We start from the raw sequence: 25,829 nt of genomic DNA on the forward strand, positions 1-25,829 counted from the left end.
GGCACGAACCCGTGTCCCCTACATCGGCAGGCGGACTCTCAACCACTGCGCCACCAGGGAAGCCTAAAGGTTTAATTTTAAAAAGAGTGTCCTATCACCTGCTTAGGCATGTTAAATCACTACAATAATCTCTGAGTCACTCACCTGATCTGGATTCACCCTTTAATGCTAGGGTCACACACCCTCCCGGGCTTTAAGATGCCATCCCTGCTCTTAATAGGAGGCAGAAACAGTTAATGGCTTTGAAGAATAAACTTTCCAGGGGAAGAACACAGCTAACTGAGAAGAGTGATGAAATGCTTCAGACTGTTTCTGATTTCTCTACAGGCAAAGAAAAGCAAGGTGTAATGAAGGAGATGGGAAGGAGAAAGGACATTTAAGGTAAGATGCTACAAATAATGCTTAACCTTCTTCAACTGTTGAATTCTCTCCCACATGGCACACTTTTAACTAAGAGGGAGAAATAAACCCAGTGAAAATAAAACACAATTGTATAGGGAAAGAAACAATGTAGATGATGAACGCAAAGACTATGACCACCCTTACGAAATGATGTCTCAGGGAGCTGTGGCACACAGCAAACCCACCCTGTCCGCCCCTTGCCCGACTCCCATTATAGCCCCATATTCTGTTCCCCCTTTCCTGACTTGCTACCTCTCTCCCATTGCCAGGTGCAGCCCGGTGGCAGAGACCTGGACACGGTCACCTGACGGCTGTCCTAGTCTCACGTTGTCAGTACTCACTGGCATTAGAGCTGTTATCAGGACTCATGAATGATAAATGACAGGAATCTAACTACTCTTATACTTTTGTCCATTCATTTTTGTCCAATGATGTACAAGTCTCACAGAAGTCCTAAGAGTTACAAGAGACTTGAGGGACATGAAGAGTAACTTCCTCCAGTGATAGATGAGGAAACTGAGGCTCAGAGAGATTAGCTGACTTCCCTAAACCCATTCTCTGTTACTGGAAGAACTAAGACTAGGACACAAGTTCCCTAAGCTCAATTTTTGTTCCCTCTCATTTCCCTCCACACATACCCCTGGACCCAACATCCTGAAGCTTCCTTAAATCACCATCTAAACTTAACATTTCAGGCCAGGGTTGTGTGTTTTAGTTTAAAAGGTCATTCATGGTATTCATCTTCCTCTATCAACCAGAAAAACAAACAAACAAAAAAATACCACCACCAGCATCTAATCCTCACTGACAAAACCCCAGCTGGGCCCTCAATGATACAGGACTATTACTTGTCCTAAATCAGTGAGCTCCTTTTCCCAAGTTAACTGTGAACTCACTTTCGACTGTCTTCTCAAGGTCCCCTCACTCTCGGCAGATTTCATTTGCTCCTACCTCACGGAGAAAACCCAAGCCGTCAGGAAGGAACTTTGTCAACTTCCTCGCAGCCTCCACTTGCGTACTCATCCACAGTCGCACGTGTCTTTCCCTCCTCCTCTCCTGTCTCAAAGGAATGAACGTCCCTATTCCCTCCCGAGACAAGCCTGCACTCCAGACCCTGGCCACCCTATCTTTTCTGGAACCTTACTCCCTTAGTTATTCTCTCTTCTACCTTCAGTCACTTCCTCTCCACTACTCTCAACTAAAATATAAGCTCTAGTTACCATGATACACAAAACATATTCCTCCATGGACAAGTGTGCGCACACACACACACACACACACACACACACACACACACACTCCACTCAGCGCCCCTGCTTCTCAACTCCTACTCTGCTCACCCATGACAACCTAGATTTAGACTTTAGAGCTCTCTACCAACTAAATACCTAATCACCAAATTCATCTCCCATTTTCAATCTTTACCTGAACTTCCTGTGGCCTTGGACACACCTGACAGTTTTCCCTATGTAACACTTGGGCGATTTGGCAAGTTGCTTACCTGAGCTTTAAACAGTTTATCTGTAAAGGACAATAACAATAATTATTTCAGGGGGTATTGTAAAAATTCTCTGACATAATATATGGAAACAACACCAAAAACCCTGGTGCTTAATATTACTATCATCTGTATTTGTGGATTTCCCTGGTCCTCTTTCTCTCTCCCCCTCTTCTGTCTGTTGTCTTCGGTCCTTGGGCCATCTCTGGGAATTTCAACTGTCTGCGTGGCTGGAACCACCAGTTCCAGTCCCTCCACAATACACGTCTCCAGCCCTGACTTCTCTCCTGGGGTCTGGGTCTCTCAAGATCAGCTGAGTGCCCACAGGCACCCCAACTTTACTTCAAACGGAACTCTCTACTCTCTCTCCAAACTTGCTCCTCTGCTGTTTTCCATCCTGATGAATGACACCCTCAGACAGTGAATCTTCCCAACGAGAAACATCAAGAGTCACCTTTCTTCTCCTTCCCTCTCACTCCCCTCCCACTTTCCACCAAATCAGCAAACAATTCTTTCTCCTAAGTGATTCTCAAATCCATGCTCTCCTTTCCTTTTCCACCATCATCACCTTAGGTCTGGTCCTCATTATTTCTACCTGGATTATTTTAACAGCCACTGGGCTTCTCCCTGCTTTCTTTTCACATACCTTAAGACAGTGACTTAAGCATTTATTTCACCTTTGATGATTCCACAATGCTGCCAGGAAAAAGTCCACACTTCCATAAATAGCAATGCATGACCCTAGACAGGACTGGATCAAGAATCTGAACCAAGATGCACCTCCTGCTCTCCTCGCCTCTGCACCACGACCCCTCTGCACCACGACCCCTCTGCTCCAGTCCCACATACTTGGTGCTCCTTATCAGGCTCTGAACCTGGGCTGTTTCTTCTTCCTTTTTTTTTTTTTCCCTGTTCAGCCTGATAAATAATCCTATCCCTCCAATATTTAGCACTAAAATCACCTCCGGCATGAATTCTTTCCTTACAAACAAGAAAGAACAAAGCACTCCCTTCCTTTGTGCCCCACTCTTTATTATTATTTATTACAAGGTATTGCTGTAAAGTGTTCCACATTCTAAGTTCCAGTGAATGATTTGTGTGTCTATCTTCTAAGGTCAGGCACTGTGTCATACTCACATTGTATCTTCAGAATTTAGCACAATGACTGGTGTACAGCAGATAGGAGGAGGAGAGATAAGGGAACTAAGATTTAATAGTTTGGAACTCAGCAAATGTCTGTTGAATGAATGAAGTAGTACAGCTGTCAATTACATTAGAATAATTGAAGAAGAGAGGAGCTGGTAAGACAGGTGGACCTGACAGCTGGTGAGGTGATCACAGAGGAACCTGAATGAGAAATGGAAAATGTCCACACTGATGAAGTCCTCTCCTGAGGATGTGAGGTCGGTCAGGTCAGAGGCTGGGGCTGCTGTCATTAAACACAGGTGAACAGCTCCTGTTTAAAGCACAATAGGAGAACAATTCCAACAGCCCAAGGACATTGGTCTTATACGCAGGTTTTGGACTCTAGAACATTCTACATTATCATTTTATCAGACTTTATGAAAGCTTACTACCTTTCAGTAGGCGTCCCTCTACTATATCCATAAAGCACCTTAAGAACGGCAGACAAAAAAGACATGTAAATGCCTGCTTATCAAATAAAGCAACCTAGATTTGGTGTGACATACACTGGAGACTGGAGAGAGAACGAGACCCCCGAGCTGGAAATAGAGTGAAGCAAAGTAAAACTTGGAGAAAACCTGAGCTGAAACTGGCAGTGTTTTCCCAATAATAAACAAACATCTATAATTAACAGGCTTTCAAGAGTATTCAGCCATGTATTACGGCATCACAGCTCATAAAACATTCATTCAAAAGCCATATCAGGAATGCATATCCCAGCTCTATGAGCATGTGCAGATCACTGAAGAAGAGAGGACTTTGAAGTGAGACACCGATTGCCCTACACAGATGACCAAGCATGAAAGGGAGCCGTGATTGCTAAAAAAAAAAGAAATAATAATAAAATCGAGAAGAAAGTGTAATGTCAGGAATATTAGGGTTATGTTAAATTATGCTACTAAATAAATAATATTCTCAAAGGAGTAAACACATTTCTCGAAAATACATTTGCAGATGCAAAGGGCTAGCACATACAAATAAGGGCAAGACAGCCACCCAAAATAATCTCAAGTAGTTCTAAACTTTTAAATTTATATCAATCATGATAATAAGATCAAGTCATATAAGTACACGGGTAAGATAAGGCATATTTCAAAGCCCTAGTAATTTAAAAAAGTGAATCAACGACCCAGGAACACACAAATAAGCCATCTGAACAAAACAGAGATCTCAGAAGGAGATCTGTATAAATGTACACTTATATGCTAGAGGTGGCACCAAAAATCTGTGGAGAAAGAGTGGATTATTTGGTAAATAGTGTTGAAGAAACTGGCTCACAAGATGAACAGTTTTTAAGAAATAAAAATGAATTTACACTTCATATCTTAAACTTCAAATCGTTTAAAAACCCAAGAGTAAACCTATAAAGCTAAGAAAGTGAAGAGAGACTATAATATGAGCCTAGAATAGGGAAGCGTTTCTTAAATGACTCAAAATGCACAGACCACAATAATGTTAAAAACTGGTGGGTTCAACTACATTAAAATTAAAGATTTTGTTGTTGTTGTTACTGAAACGCACCACAGACAAACTTATCAGACAAGTGACAGACTGGGAGAAAGTATCCACCATATCCACAGCTAACAAGGCATTAACTTCTAGAATATACAAGGAACTCCACAAGAATTCTTTCAAGGAACTTCTTACAAGAAAAGGGGAAGAGATCCAATTCACAGAAAAGGGAAATTAAGTATGTGAAGAGAGGCTCAACCTCACCTATAATCAAAACAAGGCAAAATTCAACCATGAGCCACAATGAACATCTAATGGATAGCAAAAATCAGGAAATTTGTTAATAAAAAAAGAAATCATCATGTAGAATTGGTGGAGATATAAAACTGACAACAATCTGTGCAGTTCCTTGTAAAATTAGTATGCTATGTCCTAAGATCCAGCAATATTGCTTGTGGACAATACTGCCTCAAGAAACTCTTACCAACGGATTCAATACACTCATGAATATAAGTATACGTTCCTTGTTGGGGGGAAGAGAAACATACTGCATGGAAGCCAAAAATACTTATAAAAATGTTGACCCTTTCATGTCCCTATTCCTAAGGTCGGCATGTTCTGCATGATTTTAACTGAACCTTTGCTGAAAAGGTAGGTAAGACTAAACAAAATGTTCTCATTTCTCTTCACAGGTGAGGTTAAGGACAGAGAAAGAAGCAGATGTGATGACGGAAATGTTTTAGCCTGGGGACTGACAAACCTGGATCCGAGGCCAGGCCTCAGCTTGTCCATGTGACCTGGATCAATTACAATCTCCACTTGCCTCAGTTTCTTTACCTATAAAAGAGGGATATTACCCACCCTGCACAACACCAGGAAGATTACAGATAATCCATATAAAGCATTCAATAAATAGAAAATGACTTTTTTTTTTAACCAGAAAAAAAAAGCATCATGCACTAACCCTAACATATTGGTGCCCTGCCTAATCTGCCTTAAACAGAACACCAAAACCTCAGCAATGGGCATGGAAATCAGAGAGACAGATTCAATATGAACCTATATGTCAGCTTTATCCACTACAGAACAGGGTAAATAATCTCTCTCCTTCTATACACTTATTGAAAACTGTAAAGGTTAAGACTGGGAAGCCTCTTTTAGCTTCTGTGAAATGAATATAAGGCTGCAGATGGTGGCAGTTATGACAGTGGTGACCCTGGGACTGGTGTCGGAGTCCTGACTCGACAAACATAAGGAAGCACTGTAGGGAGAATGTTGGGAGAATGCTCTTAGAAGAACTCCAGTTATCCGTGACTGAGTAACTACAGGATGTCAAAGCTGACCATGAAAACAATTAACCCAGAAACAAGATCAAATCCAAAGTCAGGACTTTACACATTACCTATTTAATGTACAACAAAGACGAAAAATTCCACTTGGGAATCTTTATAACCTGACAGCTAACATACTGTACCATCACCATTTCTGCATTTTCAGCCTGGAGCAGTTGTTTTACTTCAGTCCTGAGTCCCAACCTGTGGATTCAGGATCCTGGCAGAAGTCGGTAGACTGAACCCCTGTCCCACTCATACATGTACTACTATTTTACAAATACGGGAAGATGCTGTGGTGATTCTTTATAATATATATCCAGTTAAGTAATATTAAATAGTGACTTTGTCACTAAATATTACCAATCATCAGAAATGAGAAGTAAAACTCTGAACAAGTCAAAATCTTTGAAATCTTTTAGTAGTAAATAAAAGTTTCCTGATTTTTGTAAGGGTTGAGAACCACTGCTTTAAACTTCACAATTTCCAATTGAAGATAGTTTTAATTTTATAATAGACATGAAGGAAAAGAGAGAGGGTTTTGAAAAAATGAAAATCCTAATGCACATTTATCTCCACTCCTAGTCCTCTCTTGGCCACAAACTTTTCCTTGGCATTTAACATCAAAGCTAGTTAGTTACCCTTTCATTCTTAGTTCATAAGTCACTGCAACTGTTCAAAACAGACAGAAGTGGCAGTGCATTGTGTATTAAGAAAATATGCATATATCATTCCATTCCTTACTTATAAAAGAAAAGATCACTCAGTTTATCTCCCTTTCCTCCCCCTCCCTCTCCCCCACCTTCTCCCCCTTCTCCTGATGCTTTGACACAATTCTACAAAGGGGAAGTTATAGATCACTACAGATACTTCAATTGTTGAAGACAAAATAAATATTTTATCCAGCATATCCCATTGAAAATATACTCTAAATTTTAAAGTATATTCTTCTCCGTGTAACATAAAAATCCTAGCTAAAGAGAGCCGCAACATTAAATGTTGCAAAAATAAGAAAAATAAACTTATTTCCATCTGGGGAGTATTACAAAAATATTTAACATATAAAGTGTATATGGATTTGCCCATGTCTTTTATAATATAAGCTTTTCAGTAAGTTATCCTGAACTGGGGTGGGGAAGTTGGGGGGCTATGTACAGGGGTCATACAGTATGTAGGGTAGCGGAGTATAAAGAGAGCTATATACATCATTTATTAATTTTTAAATTTATAATTTCTTTTCTGGGATGTAAACTGTGTCTTAGGGGTAAACCAGAAATGTTGTTTTTTACTCTAAGAAGTTAAAATATGCTAATCTGACCTTTCAAAAAGATACTGTTCACTAAGACCTGACATAAGATTCTGTAAATTAAAATATGCCATTAGAATGCTGGCAGCAGAAAACAAATCACAATGATGCAAACACAGCTAAATCTAGTCACTAACACAGAGGAAGTGTAAATTTCAAACATGGAAAAAACAACAACAACAATAAAACCCCCTAAGCTCTGGGTAGAGGGGAATGGGAAAAGATGCGGAGATTTAGGTGAAGTTAATCTTGAGTCAGTGTTTATCAGCTCTCTTTTAGAAAGGCAAAAGACCATCTGAATCAGCGTTGCCATCTCTTCCTGAAACGGCCACTTTCCAGATTAAAAGAGAACCAAGCACTATAAAGCATAAGACTCTTGTTCAAGTCCCAGCATGTCCATTTACTAGTATGACTACTGACAAGTCACATTTTATCAGCCTCAGTTTCCTCACTCCATCAAATAGAATAAATGAATCCTATTTCAGACTGTTAAACAGAGTAATAAATTATACATGAGATATAGAAAATGTGCAATGAGGATCTAAAGGCCATTTATTATGATTCCTGGGTTATTACTTAATTAGTATCAAATTCCACTAGGGTGGGAGTAAACCCTGTTCCTAAATAGGGGACAAGTTTGAGAGGTCACAAAGGCTATTCTATTTTATCTTGAAACAGAATGACAGATGCTGAAGAAAGTCCTCAGGTAAATTAATGAATCAGAGGGCCAGGAGTATACCTAGGTATAAAATTAGAGGCAAAATACTATGGTTGTACAGGTCTTTCAAGAGTCTCTCTTAATGATTTGTTTTCACTTTTAATCTCATGATGTATTTGGCAAGAAGAGGCATAAACACAGACTTCTCACAATTAAATTCAAATTTAAGAAGTCCACATCTATCTAGAAAAAGATAAAATTAACTGCTCAGCGCTCATAGTGTATCTTGGCTACTTAATGCTAACACAATTATGCCAATTACTGATAATATCACAATGCTTAAAGCACCTGCATTTTAAAAGAGATTAAAGTTCTGAAGGACTATTGGAATAATGGGATCTTATAATTTAAATTACCTCCATGCTGCTAATAAGGAAAAGAAAGGGAGGGAGGGGAAAGTACAAATGTACCAGGCTGAGTAACTATAAAAGATTTTCCTTTCAAAGCAAAATTATGTAGTAAATAATATTTCACTACAAAAAACATCAGCATTAGAGTGGTATAGTCAGCATAGGACATCACGAATTTAAATTCTACAACCAACCCTGCTTCCCGAGAAAGCCTGACCACCCAATAAGGTGAAGGGGCTAAGTGCACATAGTACTGTTATTTTGCACTTTCCCTCCCTGCTACAGAAAGAGGCCGTTCTTTGTAGAATCTCACTTTCCTCCCCTCTAGTCATTTGCATGGATCCCTTCTTCCAAAAGAAAGAGCAAGAAGATGCTACTGGCTCTAACTTCATTCGAACATTTAATTTGAGGCTACAATCTTCCCATCAAACTGCCTCTCACCTCCTCTCAACCATCACACCTCCTTTAGTGTCCCTCCGCAAGACTGGAGTTCAACCAGGTAGACAAAGGCGGGGAAACAAGACCGGGCTTTCACTGGGGGAGAAGTCTGTCTGATTTAGTCCGCAGAGAGAGGAGCTGCCAGGGAAATGAAGAAGCAAAAACTCTGCACATAAAACCAACCATTCCTCTAGCATTTTGTTCTCCACCTATGCACTTCTGAGATGGAGTAAGACAAACAATGTGAAACTGTAACCTACCCAGTGAATTTGAGAAAAGTCGTTCTCAATTTTACTCTGATGAAAAATGGCATTTAATGAATAAAGATGTCAGGCTTCTACCTTTAAAAATACCTCTGTCTCAGCAAGAGAGGCTGGCTAAGAATTCATAACTGGAATTAACAAGCCAGACACCAGACTAAACATCTCAGAACTAGCTGCCCCTCATTCCTGGTCACTACCTTTCCGGTGTGTGTCTGCATCACGAATTCCCTCAGTTCCTGACAGCCTGGCTCTTCCAAAATGGAAAGCAAAGAGCCTAGACTCCTCTGTTTCACCAGCTGAAGAGCTGGTGAGATTTCTTAGCCCGGACACCAAGACTCTTGCTCCCCTTTCCACCTTACACATCACCCTCAACTCATCCTCTTTCTCCCCCAGGTCCCCAGCCTTCCCACTCACATTACTCTTAATAACACCCAAGCCACCCATTTCTGTAGATAACCCCTGGCCTGGCGAACAAAGTGAAGAACAAAGAGTCGCTGCTTCAGGAGGCAGGAGGAGAGGTGAGGGTGGACAGGGCAGCTGAGGACTCGGGAAGCCTCCCGTGCAGACCAGCCTGGAAAGCTCCCGCCTAGGGTGGGTGAGGAAGCAGGGCAGGTCCCGCGGGCGCCGCGTGCTGCCACGCGCCTTATCGCCGGGGTCCAACGCACCAGGGTAGCAGAGCCACGGAGTTTGGAGAGATCCTCCTGGAGAGAAAGCAGCCAGAGGAGCGCAATCTAGAAAAGGCGAGCGAGGCTGCAGCGCGGGAGCTGCAGATCCGCTGAGTGACTGAGTGACAGCCCAAGCGCCCGGCCCGCGGGCTCGCAACCCAGCCCCTCACCTGGACCAGGCGGCCACCCTGCTCCCTCAGGGCGTTCTCCTCTCCGGGGACTGGCTTCCGGCGGGCTCCGCGAGCTGGAACCGGCGCGACTTCACTCTTCCATCCTGGGACCCGGCGGCACGTTACAGACAGCCGTGCACTTCCTGTTTGAAACACAGGGGAGAGAAAGACCGAGAGAGATCCGAGTGCCGGCCAAAAGAGGGAGGGACGCAGGCTGGCAGGGAGGTCGGACGAGGGGGCTGCGGGTTGCATAACCACCGCCTCCCGCCTCGCACGGTCCGCGGCACTCGGCGCCCTCCCGGAGGGCGACACGCCACCCCGGCGGCCCGCGAGGTGGCTGCCCGCGGCCCGGCCTCCCCCTGCCGGCGGCCTCGCCTGCGGCGCACTGGCAGCCCTTCCGTTTCCAACCCCCGCCTGGGTTCCCCCTCCCCGCGCGGACCTAAGTCAACTACGAGCTGCCCGCCTGCCTCAGTGTTCCTCCGTTCATCTCCTCCGCCCCCGGAAAAAAAAAAAAATCGGCCGGAGGGGAAGGTATAAAGACAAGCTGAGCCTTTCCAGGGAAGAGGAAGCTGGATTTACGCACAATTTTAAACTTAGCCACATCCCAGTATATCCACTACAGCTCAGCTGCCGAAAGAGCTTCTGGATGGGAAATTACTTCTCTTGCGCCTGGCTGACTCAAAAGGGAGAGCGTTCATGCAGCAGCCACGAACTGCCAAAAAAAAAAAAAAAGTATTCCGGGCTCCTAGGGTAGCTGTCTACTGGGATCCTTACCCGCACAGTGCCCTAATAGTTACATATACCAATTCCACACAAAAGATCATCATATAGTGCACTCTTCCAGAAAACAATTAAGTATTTCTTTGGGCGTATGAATCACAGAGCAGTTCCAAAGTTCTGCGTTTATGTCCATTTTGTCACCCTCTGACTTGGGTGAACTTCGGGGTAGTGTTTAAAAGATAGTAAACAGGTGGTTTAAGAATCTGCCATAGGCACAGTGTACCAGCTCTAGGAGTCCGCTTATGCGTTCAGTGCCCAGTTTCTGGGCTACCAGGTGTGGACAGCTTCATCGGTACCCTGCCTGCGCTTGCACACGAATCTATCAGGTTGCAAGGCACCTACAGCACTGTCTCTGATAAACAGCTCCTTTTATCATCAAGGTGATAGCTTAAATAAAAGTAATTCCTGTTTCAAAACTCAACATGGAAAACAGAATATAAAGGATGATTATTCTACATAAAAAGTTAAATTTTGACTGAAAGAACGAAACTGATGGGCATTAAGCTCCTGCTAAGCGTTAGCATCTCATTTTAATCTCCCTTTAGTCTTAATATTTCCCAACAGATCTGCAAAAGTCCTATTCTCATATTCCCAATTGAGGAAGCAGGGTCAGAGAAGTTAAGTAACTGTCCTGATGTCTTAGCTAGAAAGTAGTCAAATGGAGAACTGAATAAGAGTTCTTTCCTAAGTGTAAAATCTGGGCCATTTCCTCTAAGCTCTGCTTATTCTCAAAACAATAGTGAATTCTCAGAGAAAAATCAAGCCCATCGACCATCTGTTATCCATTCCTTCATCTCCAAATAAGCCTGCAATTCCATGCTATCACTCTGTTGAACTAGCTAGGCTCCTTACCCACCTGAATAATATGTACCTTGATTACTTGAGCAGAGGACACCGTGCTCTTTCCCATTATCTACCACTGGCTCTGTCAGCCTTTTCAGAATTACTCGGTGGCAAAAGTTCAAAAGGTTCTAGGATAGCCATTCATATGCCAAGGTACAAAGTCTATCCAGTTCAGAACCTAATCTGCTGACTAATATTTGTTCCCTGAATTCTCTTCCAACTGGGCCCTCTTAAGAAGAAGGCAAACAAACAAACAAAAACCACACCACACAAAACAAAACATGCATGGATTCCACTCTTAGTGAAACTTGAAATTCTCTCACTTTCCATTTCCTTCTGCTTTGGCACTTAGTTCACACTCACCTGTCAATAGCATGCTGCTTTTAGCCTCCTGACAAGCCAAGAAACAGAGCATGTATTAAAAGGTGATTAAGAATCTTGGCATAGGGCTTCCCTGGTGGCGCAGTGGTTGCGCGTCCGCCTGCCGATGCAGGGGAACCGGGTTCGCGCACCGGTCTGGGAGGATCCCACATGCCGCGGAGCGGCTGGGCCCATGAGCCATGGCCGCTGGGCCTGCGCGTCCGGAGCCTGTGCTCCGCAACGGGAGAGGCCACAGCAGAGGGAGGCCCGCATACCACAAAAAAAAAAAAAAAAAAAAAAAAAAGAATCTTGGCAATGATGAGACCCCAGATACTTGAGTGCAGAGTGAGGGAGAAAGTGAGTGCTTTTGTCTTGTCTCCTGATGAACCGTGTCTGACTCGCCCTTCCCCACCACCTCACTCAGCAGCACAGACTCGAGCTGTAGGGCGTGCAGGTGAAAGGCAAGGACAGTTCAAGTGTGCCAGTAGGGGCTGGGCAGGGGCTGGGAAGGAGCAGATTTCCCATCCTTCAGGTTCGCACAGCGGCATGCGGGCTTACTACTAAAAACCTCCTGAGGGATCTTAGCATGCTTTTAGAGTCCAGGTCTGCCTCTGCTGCCATCATTTTCCTTCTCTCTTACCCTGGACCTGTCCACTCTTCATTTCTTTTCACAAACTTAATGCTTCTTCCCAAAGCACGGCCATTGCTTTCCCACAAAGTACCTGGTGGGAGGGAGGTAGGAAGGAGGGCATTTAACTCAAAACTTCTCTCAATTCTCTCATTAAAAAAAAAAAAAAAAGTCAATAATTACCATGTTTTGGATACAATTCTATTTTAAAATACGTTTTGGTATCCCTGCCTTCATTTCTGTTACTCATAAATCCAAGAGCCTAAAAGGAAAACCTCTAAAGAAAAATGAAATTCTTGAGACAAAGCAAAGGAAACATGCTTAAATTAAGCTGTCTGGATCCCAAAGTTCATAGTTTGGATAATACAACATCCTAAGATTGCATCCATTCCTGACAAGTATGTATCCTAACAATAACAAGACCAAAGCATCATATCGTACTTTCTCACAGCTCAGCTATTCTCCTGCCCCTTCTGTATTTCATGGAAAGTGTTTCTTCCTTGCCACCGTTAGGCAGAAAAAAATATTAAAATAACAACCTCAGAAAAAGAGAAAAAAATGCTCCCAGGTAGGCACAAATGACGCCACAAAAATTAAAACTGATTTTGGAAGAATACTGGAGGTTAATTTTGCAAGTCTCCACTCCCTAAGTACCACAGTCCGTGGACCAAGACAGCAACAGTGTGAAAGCCATTTCAGAGGCTCCAAATTAAGTGTTGAAAGATAGCTTTCCTGAGGACTAATGGGTGTGGAGGAAGAGATGATAAACTCATATCCCAAAACGATGCTCCTTATCTTTCTTCATCTTAAAAGAGAAAGACCTTACTTTGGTGATTAAAAATGCCTGCCACACGATTTCTCTGTGTGAGGATTCTTGGCCATTATTACAGCTGGATTTTCTGCAAACAAAAAAAGAAAAATGACAAGCCATCTGGTTACCTAAGAGACTGCCTCTCCGTAATAGCAGCCTACAGCAGCATCCTGTCTCTGTCTTCACTTCTAGGGTAGCACATGCAACAGGCTTTTCTGGGAAGGAGGTCTCTGGCACTCACACTCATTTCCCGGCCTCTGGAAAACCTGGGCCGTGGCTTTCAAGGAAAATGTCTTCAGAGCCAACTGGCTGGCTTGATTGGCATTTACCCACGGACGGTTATTAGCCATTTTCAAGTAGCCATTTTCAAGGAGCCAGAGTGTCATTTCCCATGGCAAAAATGTAGCAAGGGGATGCAAATCACCTTTTTAAAAAAGTCTGCCTGCAAGATGGTTTAGGCTCCCTCCTAGGCACAGAGTCTCCTGGTTTCAAGCAAGTTGAGAAGGAAAGCACTACTCAGAACACCTGCAGCATTACTTGGAAGACCCAGCTACACGTCAGAAACACAGGCCTGGGTGGCTACAGGCGTGAGCTGGTATGTCCCTCAGCTCAGTGCTTCAAAGCGCACACATCTTGAGCAGAATTAGTAACATTTACATAGGACCCACACATGCCCTGCCTCACTGGATTCTCAGAACTGCCTTTGCAAGGAGGACTCATTACCACTGTGCTAGAAGAAGTGGAGCTCATCGGTGTTTTTCTCAAAGCAGTAGGTAATGGAGCTAAAATTCACCCTGGGTCTGTTCTTCCTCTGAATTAAGAAATGAGTAGGTGCATTTTGGCTGTGGATTTATTATTCTGTTCTACACATCTTTTACTCAGAAGAATCGCTCTCAACTGTATCACGTGACTTCATCAACTTCCCAAGTTGTTTGAAAGAGTAAACTATAAACATGTATTTTGCAACGGGCCAACTGATTCTTAGCAATATGTCAATATAAATTAGGTTAAACATGATCTTAGGTTGCAGCTGAAAAGTATTTTAAAAAATAATAAATAAGACAGATCCACAGGTCGATCAAACTGTGATGGACAAAATCTTTTTTTTTTTTTTTTGGTCTGCGTTGTCTTCGTTGCTGCGGGCGGGCTTTTCTCTACTTGCGGTGAGCAGGGGCTACTCTTCCTTGTGGTGTGTGGGCTTCTCACTGCTGTGGCTTCTCTTGTTGTGGAGCATGGGCTCTAGGGCGCGTCAGCTTCAGCAGTTGTGGCGCCCCGGCTCACTTGTGGCTCGCGGGCTCTAGAGCGCAGGCTCAGTAGTTGTGGCACATGGACTTATAGTTGCTCCATGGCAGCAGGGGCTACTCTTCCTTGTGGTGTGTGGGCTTCTCACTGCTGTGGCTTCTCTTGTTGTGGAGCATGGGCTCTAGGGCGCGTCAGCTTCAGCAGTTGTGGCGCCCCGGCTCACTTGTGGCTCGCGGGCTCTAGAGCGCAGGCTCAGTAGTTGTGGCACATGGACTTATAGTTGCTCCATGGCAATGTGGGATCTTCCTGGACCAGGGCTCGAACCTGTGTCCTCTGCATTGGCAGGCAGATTCTTAACCACTGCACCACCAGGGAAGTCCCAATGGACAAAATCTTAATACATTTTTTCCAAGTTTCCCCTCTCATTCTTTTTTTTTTTTAAAATAAATATTTATTTATTTATTTTTGGCTGTGTTGGGTCTTTGTTGCTGTGCGCGAGCTTTCCCTAGTTGCGGCCAGCGGGGGCTACTCTTCATTGCGGTGCGCAGGCTTCTCACTGCAGTGGCTTCTTTTGTTGCGGAGCACGGGCTCTAGGCGCGCGGGCTTCAGTAGTTGTGGCACATGGGCTTAACTGCTCCGCGGCATGTGGAATCTTCCCAGACCAGGGCTTGAACCCATGTCCCCCGCGTTAGCAGGCGGATTCCTAACCACTGTGTCACCAGGGAAGCCCTCCCCTCTCATTCTTCAGTTAGTATGCAAATATACATGTAAAGTGAGCCATGATGGCTGATGTACTGTGATTCAGTGAGCATAAATATGAAAGATTAGCAGGAAACCATATAGGCTTGACTAAATGCAAATACTTGTACATAAGTTAAGAGTATTCAAACTGTTCCTGGCACAGACTGCTAACATGAACAGCCTTGGGTTATTTACTGACTGTTGATCATGATGTGTATTGTGTAGACTAAACACTGTCCTATAAGACATTTTTCTTTGGAAGGCATGTTTTGTCTATTCATTGTCTGTAGTGGGTATTTCTGCCTCCTTATTAAAAAAAAAAAAATTTAAAAATTCTCTTTGGGCATCCGTTTAAAAATAATACATTAAAAACCCAACAACTTGAAATGATTTAACAGGTCCAATAAATACAATGTTAATTACTAAGAAAATAATGTTCTTAAAAAGATTTTTTAAATATATAAATATCTGTACAATTACACACTGGGAAGTAGCAATATAAGAGTTGATAGGGAATAAGTCATACTGTCTACTGAGTATATCAATTCTCAACTACCTATCATAATGGAGTCTTCAAGAAGAAAAGCAATTTACAAATAATTTAAGGTGGCAAAGTTGGACAATCTCCTTTCCTTTGCCTGCAGTGGAGTGACTAAGGCAAATAACATGAAAGAGAAACAAAGTGCCTGGAAAATCCAGAAACGTTATTATAAACTTTTGAAAGATTATTCATCAATTTTTAAACTAAACCTAGCTAAACAAATTCCAACCACTTTACATGTATTGACTCAATTATTCCAGACAACTCTATGAAGCAAGAACTACCATTACTTCCATATTACAGACCAGGAAACAAGACACAGAGCTATTAAGTAATTTGCCTAAAGTAATACTACTAGCAAATACCAGAACTTGGGCAGCCTGGTTGGCCACAGAATCTACTTTTAACCAACACATTTTACTACCAGTGGGGCACCACTGGCTTGGGCTTGCTTTCTCCAGCATGAAAGTTCACGGGGAATAGTCCCATGCTAAGGCAGAAGGAGAGAAGTGAAAGGGTCAGAGGTTTTCCTTTCTACAGCAAGAATGTAACCACTGGTTGTACAGGGTCAGGGATGCAGTGCCTGCTACATGTTGCTGAATAAATGAATATTTAAAAGAAAGGAAAAGATATCTGCCGAACAGCCCAATCAGGAAGAAGGGCTGCTTCCTTACGTTGACCACAATCCTGAATTGCAAAGCTCCAGGATTGCCTGCCACCAGCACAACTGAATTAGCAAGGGAAGGGAATGCACTGAACTCCACGTGCTTTGATCTTGATGAAGCATTTGATACAGTGTCCCATACAATCAGGATGGCCAAATCAACTGAAACTTACGTGGCTACAAGAACCACACAGGAGTTAAGCAGGCTGGAAAGAAAAACACTTGGTACATCTACCAGTGTGATGAAGAAAAGAACCACAAGGAACAGTATTCAATCTGTATTCAAAAGTAACTTAGAAATTATTCACACTGTTTTAATCAAATTTGCACATAACATTAATTTGGGAGGGGTGAAAAGGGCAAATGAGGGCAAGCCAATTGACTTAGTTAAATTAACAGAGAGGTGAGGAAAAACAAGAAGTTTGGTTTCATTTTTGTGCTCCCTTTAATTTTCAGGGAGGGGCTGAGGATGCCCATTGGGTAGTAACCGCCTCTAGACCTGAAATGCCAAGACTGAACTAAAATTAAAGTAAGCAATAGCAAACTGGATATGTTTAAGATTTTAGGACCTTCAGTCTGAACGTCAAAAAGCATGATTCTATTATTCCACACACCATCAGTAAAGTTCCACGGGAAATAATATTCCTTTCAACAAGAAGACTTTGTTAGCAAAACTCGAAGAAATGAAGGGGCTCAAAGGCTGAATTTAGAGGTCAGATGAAAAAGTCAGTGGTGTATGTATAATCTGGCCCCACTACAAATATGCTGCTCAGGCAGAAGGTCATGAGAATGGTTTGTAAACACACGGCAGGATAAAGAACAGCGGAGAAGGAAGAGAGAAGAGAGCAAAAACTTGGACTAACATTTTTTTAAGCATAAATTATAATTTCTAATTTTTTTTAATGTTGAGAAATTGCTTCTCCCTTGGTAGAACTGTTTATACTTGAAAAGTCAGTAGTTGATTTAGAACTCAAGAAACGGAAGTAGGAGAGGTCTGCAACATTTGGAAAAAAAAAATGGCCTAACTTCACGCTGGGTCCCAGGAAATGTACAAGTGAGCATCATATCATTCAACTCCTAAGAGACTGAAGAGCTGAACTATTAGCTCTGTAGCCACCGTGCCCCAGGCAGTGGACTCCACAGCTGATGAGAGATTGTCGATGAAGGGACAGTCACGAAGGAAATGCTACATGTTCTATTTCCTTCTAAATAAACAAACAAAAAAAGGGGGTGGGGCAGGGTAGGGGACTTAGCACAAAGGCATAAAGTTTAGAGCCACAGTGCATTCTATTGTAGATATGAATGGGAAAATTTATGTGAAAATGATGATGCTCTGAGATTATTTAATATCTATATGGAATAATAAGCAAACGATAAAACCTAAATAGACAGATGTTCCCCAAGGTTTGATTACTGGCCGCCTCCTATGGTTTATAAATCATCCACACAATGGCAAACTCACAATTAGCCTCAGAATGTCTACAGGCCCTACTCCCTTATCTGACTGCACTCAAATCACCTGCAGGCTTTTAAACAGAATGTCTGGGGCAGGGGGTGGGTGCGTGTTGCTGGTGGGCATGGGGTGTTCCCAGAATCTGTATGTTTAAGAACTCCCAGGTGACCCTATGTTGCAGTCTGGTTGGGGAACCTTTGCTGCACACATTCTACTCCTTTCTAGACACTGCCAGCAGAATCAGTCACATCAGAGACTAGAGTAAATGATTTCCCTTCTCAAGAACGTTTAATGGAATAACCTTCAAAGGCAATGGAATGAAGTCTAAATTCCTTAGCAGGACACTCGAGACCCTCTGTGATCTGTCCCAAACTACTTTTCTGTCCTCCTTCCCTCCCACATCCCTCACTCCGTCACAGCACCATTCCCCGAACACATCACACACTTCTTTTATGTCTTCGGCACTTGCTGCCCCAATGTTTCCTCAGCGCTGGTTAAGTTATTTTTCTCTGTGAAACCTTCTCTGATCTTTCCAATCAAAATCAGTCTCTCCTTCCTCTGAACAAATGTTCCAAAAAATTAGCTCATGCAGGAATTACAGCATATACCACGTGCTGAGCTGAATTACACCAAACTGCGTACATGGTGGTCTCCCCCTGAAAGTAGGGGCATGTAACACTCTCATTTTTCATGCTGTGAATGAGAGACAGACCTAGGTTCAAAGTTTAGCTCTTCCAGTTACTTACTAGCACTGTAACCCTTGGTAGGTTATTTAAATACTGTGAGCCTCAATTTTATAATCTTTGAAATGGGACACACAAAAAATGATTCCTACCTTCATGACTAATTTGAGGATAAAACAGGAAAAGTGTTTGGCCCAATGCGGACCACCTAAAATGCACCAAAATGACAGCTGTTGTAAATATCATTTATCAATTTTTGTCTCCTATCCTACCAGAATGCATTGCAGACATAGTAAGAGTTCCAAAAGTATTTGCCTCCACTCAAAAACAAAACAAAAGTATTTGCTTTCAAAGTAATAAGCAGTGATTTCTTAAAGCCCCTTCTCCTTGCCCAATTTTGTTGTTATGAAGGGCATTTCATAATATTTCTATTGAGAAGTCATCTCTTAATCCCCTTTCTTTCCTTCAAAAATCAATGTACAAAATTCTAAGGAACAAGCCCTGTCTGTCCCTCCTCCTCCAGCTTGGCTTTCTGCTTTGAACTACAGTAACTGCACTGCCCAGAGAATTGCCCGCTTCACCCTCACAACAAACAGCACTTTGTAGGCAAACTGGAGGCGAGCCCAAAGCAGGAGGGGGCACCAAGGAGAAGGAGTTTGGGCCAGAAACTGAGTGGACACCCACATTATCGTCCACACTGTACCACAGGTAAGGAGAGAACAGGAAAGGAAAGAAGCTCAGATCAACGCAAACCTTCCCACCAACTCCCAAGCATCCAGCTCACCCACGGGAAAGACTCCCAAGGCTCACAGAGCACACGCTGGTCCCCAGCTGCCTAACACACACGGCCATTGTTGTCGATAAAATATCGTCCTATGTAATAGCTTCTTATCCTCACCAAACCAATCCTATTGCCGTTATCACCCCACCCCCTCCACCAATTACAGGGGATGAAACCCAAGTCGAGAAGTCCAAGGCCACACAGTCAGTAGTAAAGAAGAGTGCCAGGACTAAACTCAAGCCATCTAAGCTCCAAGTCCTTGGCCCTTCCCACCATCCTTTATGAAGTGTGAAAAGCAATTTTTAAAACTTTCTCAGAAGCTCACCAAATCCACTAGTTGTAAAGGTAAAATAGTTTCTGTCCTCTTAAACACAAATCTGGTGCCAAGAGTGAGGGCTGTCACAGCAAGGAGGCCCCACCTGCAGCCCTTAGAATGATCAGTCCGGTATCTTAGGACAGTGTTCCAGGAAGACCCTTTAGTTTCTGTTCCTAGATGGAAACTGTCTCCTGACAATTCTGTTTGTTCATTTGGTTTGGGGAGGAGGTATTAGGGAAGAAGTATAATTTTCTTTTTTAAAAAATCAAACCATGATCCTGAGTTTAAAGCTGAGGTGATATGGAAACAAAGCCTATTTGCAATCCTTGTCATGAGAAGAGTACAAGAGGCCATAATGCAGTCCTCAAAAGCACAGATTCTGAAGCCATGACTGCCTAGGTTCCAATCACAGCTCTGTCGCTTCCAGCTCTGTGGCCTTGAGTCCCTTGGCTGCTCACAGAGATGGGGAAGTGCAGCCAGACAGGGCAACTGGGCCTTGTTGTTTTCTGCTACAAAATGGGCTGTTGTGAGGAACACATGAGCTAATACATATAAAGTGCTCCAAGCAGTGCCAGGCACGTGTAAGTACTACACAAGTGTTTCCTATTATTATTTCCAGAATAGATTACTCTCTACAATTGTGTTCTTTTTCCAGTGTATTTTAGAAGAAGGTTAAAGAAGACTTCTTGCACAATTTGTTAATCCATAATGCCCCAAACCAGCACAAAGATTATTTACAAGTTTCACTTCCTGATAGGATCTTCCAGGATTTCCATCTGTGGACTAGAGTCCCTGGAAGAACAAACAGTGGAATTTGAAGAATCTTTCTCCTTCCCAGCAACAGTGCAAGTAAATCTGTACCCATTCTCTCCATACTACAAAGGGGCTTCCCCGCTGAGAAACTAAATAAAACAAAACAAAGAACTTATAGCATTGAACTAACTAACATAGGGGAACATCTGTAAAATTTGCTTTATATTCTGAAAACAACCAAAGCATTAAAAACTTAAAGTTATACCAGCTGAGAAAGACATGGTTCAGGTCACACAGGGACGACAATCCTAAGGACTGGGATAAAACCTGCTGATGAATCAAAAGGTTCATTTCCCAGAAAATGCTGGAATTCCAAGAACAATGTGCTATCCTTGGGATGATTAAGAGAAAAATGGTTTTAAAAATCCCCTCTCAGGCTAAAAGTCTAGACTCAGCTAGAAACAGAGCTGCTAGAATATCACCTCCTCTCCTTCGGAGAGGGCGTACGTACAACAGATTAGACTTAAACAATGGAAGGATTTTCCCCAGAACAGCAGATAAAACTAAAGACAGGAGCACTAGAAGGAAGGGTCACAACACAGGTCTGGGGTCATGGTCTGCCTGGGGGGTACCCAGCCAGGAAGAGGGGCTAAAACTCAGCCTGCACTGACCTCCAAGCAGCGTGCCTGGCGGGGCAGGTGCAGCCCTACAGCCACTAACTTCACACGAAGGGCCCATGGGGGCTACACCAGTGGCACTGAGCACACCAGTCCACTGCAAGCCAAACAAGCTGGAGTCCAGAGCCATCCGGAAGCGGCGGGGCTATCGTGCTCACCCCCTCAGACAATGCCGTGGTTTAGGGGGTGGGGGAAGAGTGCTGGTCTGTACCGTGGAAACATTTTCAGCTTTCCTGGTTTACTTTGTGACGCCAGCTGTCCTGTCGTCGCATCTTCCTTTCCTCACTCTATATTCTCCGGACCTAAATCCTTTCTTTTCCTTTTCACTCCAATTCTCCTCTTGAAGAAGCCACCATGCAAGTTAACGTGCACACTAGGAACGGCAAAACAACAGCCCTCTGCCTACCCAGAGCTTCTGCGCTATTTCTGAATATTTATCAGATCACAATGTTCCCTTCTCATGTAAGGACTCCTCTTTTATCTCCCTCTCCTCCCTATAACCCCCAAATCAATGTTAAGATATAACGGAGTATTCCTCTTCACCTATCTTCTGGGGTGGATGATCTTTCTTGCCCTCCAAGCGGCTCTGACCCTTTGTTCTCTACCACGGGGCCCACCTGCCTCCCACCCCTCGTATCTTCTCCTACCTGCTGCATTCCCATACTCCGCGTATTTCTGAGTCTGTCACTCCTCAGGCAGGACAACCCCTTCAAATGTAACCACTCTGGATGTAAGAAACCAAATTTAAAGGGCAGAAACTGTTACCATTACAAGTATGGGGATTTTGGTTTGTTTTGTTCTGCTGTGTGTGTGTGTGTGTGTGTGTGTGTGTGTGTGTGTGTGTGTGTGTGTGTGTGTGTGTGTGTGGTACATAAAACGATGACATCAAGTTTTGCTTTGTTTCAACTTTTGAAAAGTATATTATGCTTTTATTTGAATCATATGCTTCCATTTACCTGGCCACTAAAGGGCTATCTATCTCTAAGGGCCTAAGCTCACAAGCTGTATCCAGCCCACAAAGCTATTTTGTTTGGTCTGCAGGAAGTTCTTTTTAAAATGTCGTGTTAGCCAATCTTTTAAAATCAGGAGATTTTTAAGTAATCCAGATTTCTGGCTTACAGTGAAAAAATCAGAAGATCTGTCAAGACTGGCCCACATTCCCATATGGCAACAGTTGGCTGCTGAATAGATCTGCTCAACAGGCCCCTTTTAGACAGGACCTGCAGTTTCTGGTTCAGCCCAGGTTCACCCCCCACTCCCTCCTGATCACCCTACCCTGAGGTTGAGTATCAGCTGTCATAAATTATCCCATGTGAGGCCCGCTTCAGGCAGTGTTTGGGATATGCCTGAGACCACAGCTAGCATCTAACTCTAACTCTCTGGTTAGAGCAGAAATTAGATGTAATTATAAAGTTTCTGCTTCGTACAGAATTTTCCAGGTACAAATAATTCATAAAGAAAAGAACTTAGAACTAAACAAAAAGGAAAACGTCCCATAATAGAGAAATACTAGAAAAGAACTAAGTTAAAGAGAAAGCCTCTGCATGTGTGTGCACGCGTAGGTGCGTGCGTTGTGTGTAGGAAGGGGATTCATTTGTGCAAGCTGTGTAACACTGCAGACCATTTCCCAATTTGTACTTTGTCATTGGCTAAATGTTAATATGAACAATAGAACCATTAAAGTAGAAACTCTGAGTGAATTCACTACTCCATTGAAATAATTATATTTGAGCATAATAAATCTATAAATAAAACAGACTACATATCACATAGATATATGGATATTTATTGATTCATCATCATTAACTCAGAGGATATGGGTAATGATTACTTGTCTTTAACTGCATATATTTGTGATAGCATTTATTCAGCAAACATTTGGACAAAACACCTTAACAAATATCAGCTGCATCTTTATATATTTATGTACAGTAGTGTTGTAGGGTCAGATCTAATTAGGAGGAGGGCACTTAATGTGTGCTATTACAAGTGGCATTCTATCACCAATATTGATGATAAAAGAGAATAGGGCTAGAGAAAGCCCCAAAACAAGTGATTTTAAATTACCCTCTCAATTCTAGAATCAACTTTCACTCAAGTGGTTTTACCAACAGGTTGATGTTTTCTAAAACCACTGTGTGCTGATGAGAACTCTGGCCTGGAAGCCTGCAGAGCTGGGTGCCCCTATAGCTCTCCTCAGCTGTGTACCCACGCTTCAGATCTGGTCCATAAATGAGGAGCATGAACTAGACAAGCTGTAAGGTCTCTTTACACATCAAAATTGGATTCTCTTTCTTTAAAAGAAATATTAATAATATTATAAAATGAATACAAAGAAATCTAAGATAGACGAGAGGAGTGCAGTACATTAAGAGAATGAGTTTTGAAATAAAACTAGCTTCAAATTCCACCTCCATCACTTCTTTGTGATTTTTTTTTTTTTTTGCAAATCACATAACCTCTCAAGCCTCAGTTACCTCATCTCTAAAGTGGGAATAAGTCCACCTTCCACTCAGGATTGTTTTGCAGATTAAATGAGAATGCATGTAAATTCCAGGGCATAGGTCTGGACAATCAGTAAATGCCTAATAAATGATTATTGTTATTAGCTATGGGTATTCCATAAATTGCCCAATTACTTCTTGACCAGTTAAGTTTTTAAAAATAACTAGTTATATCTGATAATAAACTAATTTTAAAAGCTTATTCAGTATGGTGCCATTGCAAGAATCATGGGGGTCATTTTCCAAAGAATTTTTGTATTCAAATATTTCTTAGAACTGGCTTGGGAACAAGAGAATTTGACAGATGGCACTTCATACCCAGTGTGATGGGCATGAATCTGTCCCGTCTCCACTGAGTGAGCTCTGCAGAGGCAGCTTCCTGGTGGTTGACACCCTTCAGAGAGAACGGCTGCCTTGCACTTCCTTCCTTCTCCCTGCTTTGTAGAATTCATTGCAGTATTGGTGATCTTTTGATGCTGAGATTTAGCAATGGGATTTATGGGTTGCTGGGGAAGTGAAACCTTCTCTGGCAAAGTTCCTATTACCAGCAAGCAGAGAAGGAAAGTAAAAGGTTTTTTAAGGAATTAAATGTTCATGGGACTTCCCTGGTGGTGCAGTCGTTAAGAATCCACTTGCCAATGCAGGGGACATGGGTTTGAGTCCTGGTCCAGGAAGATCCCACATGCCACGGAGCAACTAAGCCAGTGCGCCACAACTACTGGGCCTGCGTGCCACAACTACTGAGCCCGCGTGTCACACCTACTGAAGCCCGCGTGCCTAGAGGCCATGCTCCGCAACAGGAGAAGCCACCGCAATGAGAAGCCCGCACACCGCAATGAAGACCCAACGCAGCCAAAAATAAATAAATAAATTTTTAAAAATGTTCATAATAGAATCTAACATTGATATGTGTGATCCTTCCCCAATAGCAGGTGTCAAGAGGAGGACATGGACATCTTGAACACCTCAGGGAAGTAGTAATTCTCAGACTTGTGATATCACAGACTAGTAAAATTTCAAAAGAAGACTGTTATAAAACTACCAGGTTTTAGGTGACCAAGAAATGATACCAAAAGCAAACCATCACCATCCTTTTATAAAAGGAAAAAAAAATTAACCCCTCAAAGTAAGAGATCCCAAGATTAAAAAAAAAAATCCTTTAAATTGAACAAACTTAGTACTAAAATTAAACATGAAAAGCCTGCTGCACTGTCTTTATTCTTATTTTTCCATAGGCTGGTGTAACTGTCACTATGGATCCACTCTGGAAATAACTGCTCAAGAATGGAATGCAGGTTGATCCCCTCATGCCATCCAATCCAGGACACAGCATCTCATGGAGGCACCAAGGGCCACACAGTGGACATCTGCTGTCTTGGTCATGATCTTCCAAGGACACACAGATGTATCCTTAAAGCTCCTTGTCTTAACTACCAATTGTGGGCCTGTCAGCCACAAATGTTTCAAAACTTTCTGAAGGTTTCTCCAGTCAATACCAGCCTTTCTGTACAACTATGCAAGATGGTGGTTCTCAGTCTTGGCTGCAAACCAGAAATCACTTGGGAGTGAAGAGGGTTCTTTTCAAAATGAAACTCCACTCCCATAGACTCTGACTCAATAGGTATGGGGAAAGGTCTGCACTCATGTAACTTTACAACCTTCCCCAGGCTGATTCTGATGCCAGCCAGGGCTAAGAAAAACTGGTACCCTATTTTTTTTTGCATTTATCCTGAATTGATATCTTATAAAGCTTTAAGGAATGCACCTCTTCATGCATTCCTTCAGGGGTCAAATACCAATGCAGGGCCTGCCATGTGTGGGGCACTAGGAAATCAGTGGAGCACAAGACAGATACATCCCTGCCTTCACCACACTGACAGAGTCCTGGAGCAGGCAGACAAGGAAGCAGGCGATTGAAACAGCATATTCAGTTCCTCTGTCCCTAATCTAGTGGTTTCATGGGCTTCAGAGACATCTCCTCCCAGCTGTCTTCTTCCAGATACTAGAAACTCTAATATTTACATAAGAAAAGCAGATGGGCAAGGCTCCGTCCTCATGGAGCTTCCATTCTGGCAGGACTGTCTACCCTTTCTAGGTACCATTACGTTGCTCACTCCAGCTCTGGTGTCTTGCCTAAAGTCAGGTGCCCATGTTTTTTTTTTTTTTTTTTTTTTGCAGTACGCGGGCCTCTCACTGTTGTGGCCTATCCCGCTGCGGAGCACAGGCTCCGGACACGCAGGCTCAGCGGCCATGGCTCACGGGCCCAGCCGCTCC

At 42.9% G+C, this 25,829-nt stretch overlaps 1 protein-coding gene across 4 annotated transcripts in view; it reads right to left on the minus strand.

The window, feature by feature from the left end:
* LRRC8D (leucine rich repeat containing 8 VRAC subunit D) overlaps positions 1 to 25,829 on the minus strand; it is a 109,753-nt gene that overhangs the window by 76,295 nt on the left and 7,629 nt on the right. For 3 of the 4 annotated variants that reach the window (XM_024119593.3, XM_007113550.4, XM_007113551.4), the window contains exon 2: positions 9,779 to 9,921. The exons of the other annotated variant lie outside the window; for it this stretch is intronic. The gene's annotated coding sequence lies outside the window, so the exon portion shown is untranslated. The remainder of the gene's footprint in view (positions 1 to 9,778; positions 9,922 to 25,829) is intronic. 4 annotated transcript variants of the gene reach the window in all.

Source organism: Physeter macrocephalus, chromosome 4 (genome assembly GCF_002837175.3).
Source record: "Physeter macrocephalus isolate SW-GA chromosome 4, ASM283717v5, whole genome shotgun sequence".
NCBI lineage: Eukaryota > Metazoa > Chordata > Mammalia > Artiodactyla > Physeteridae > Physeter > Physeter macrocephalus.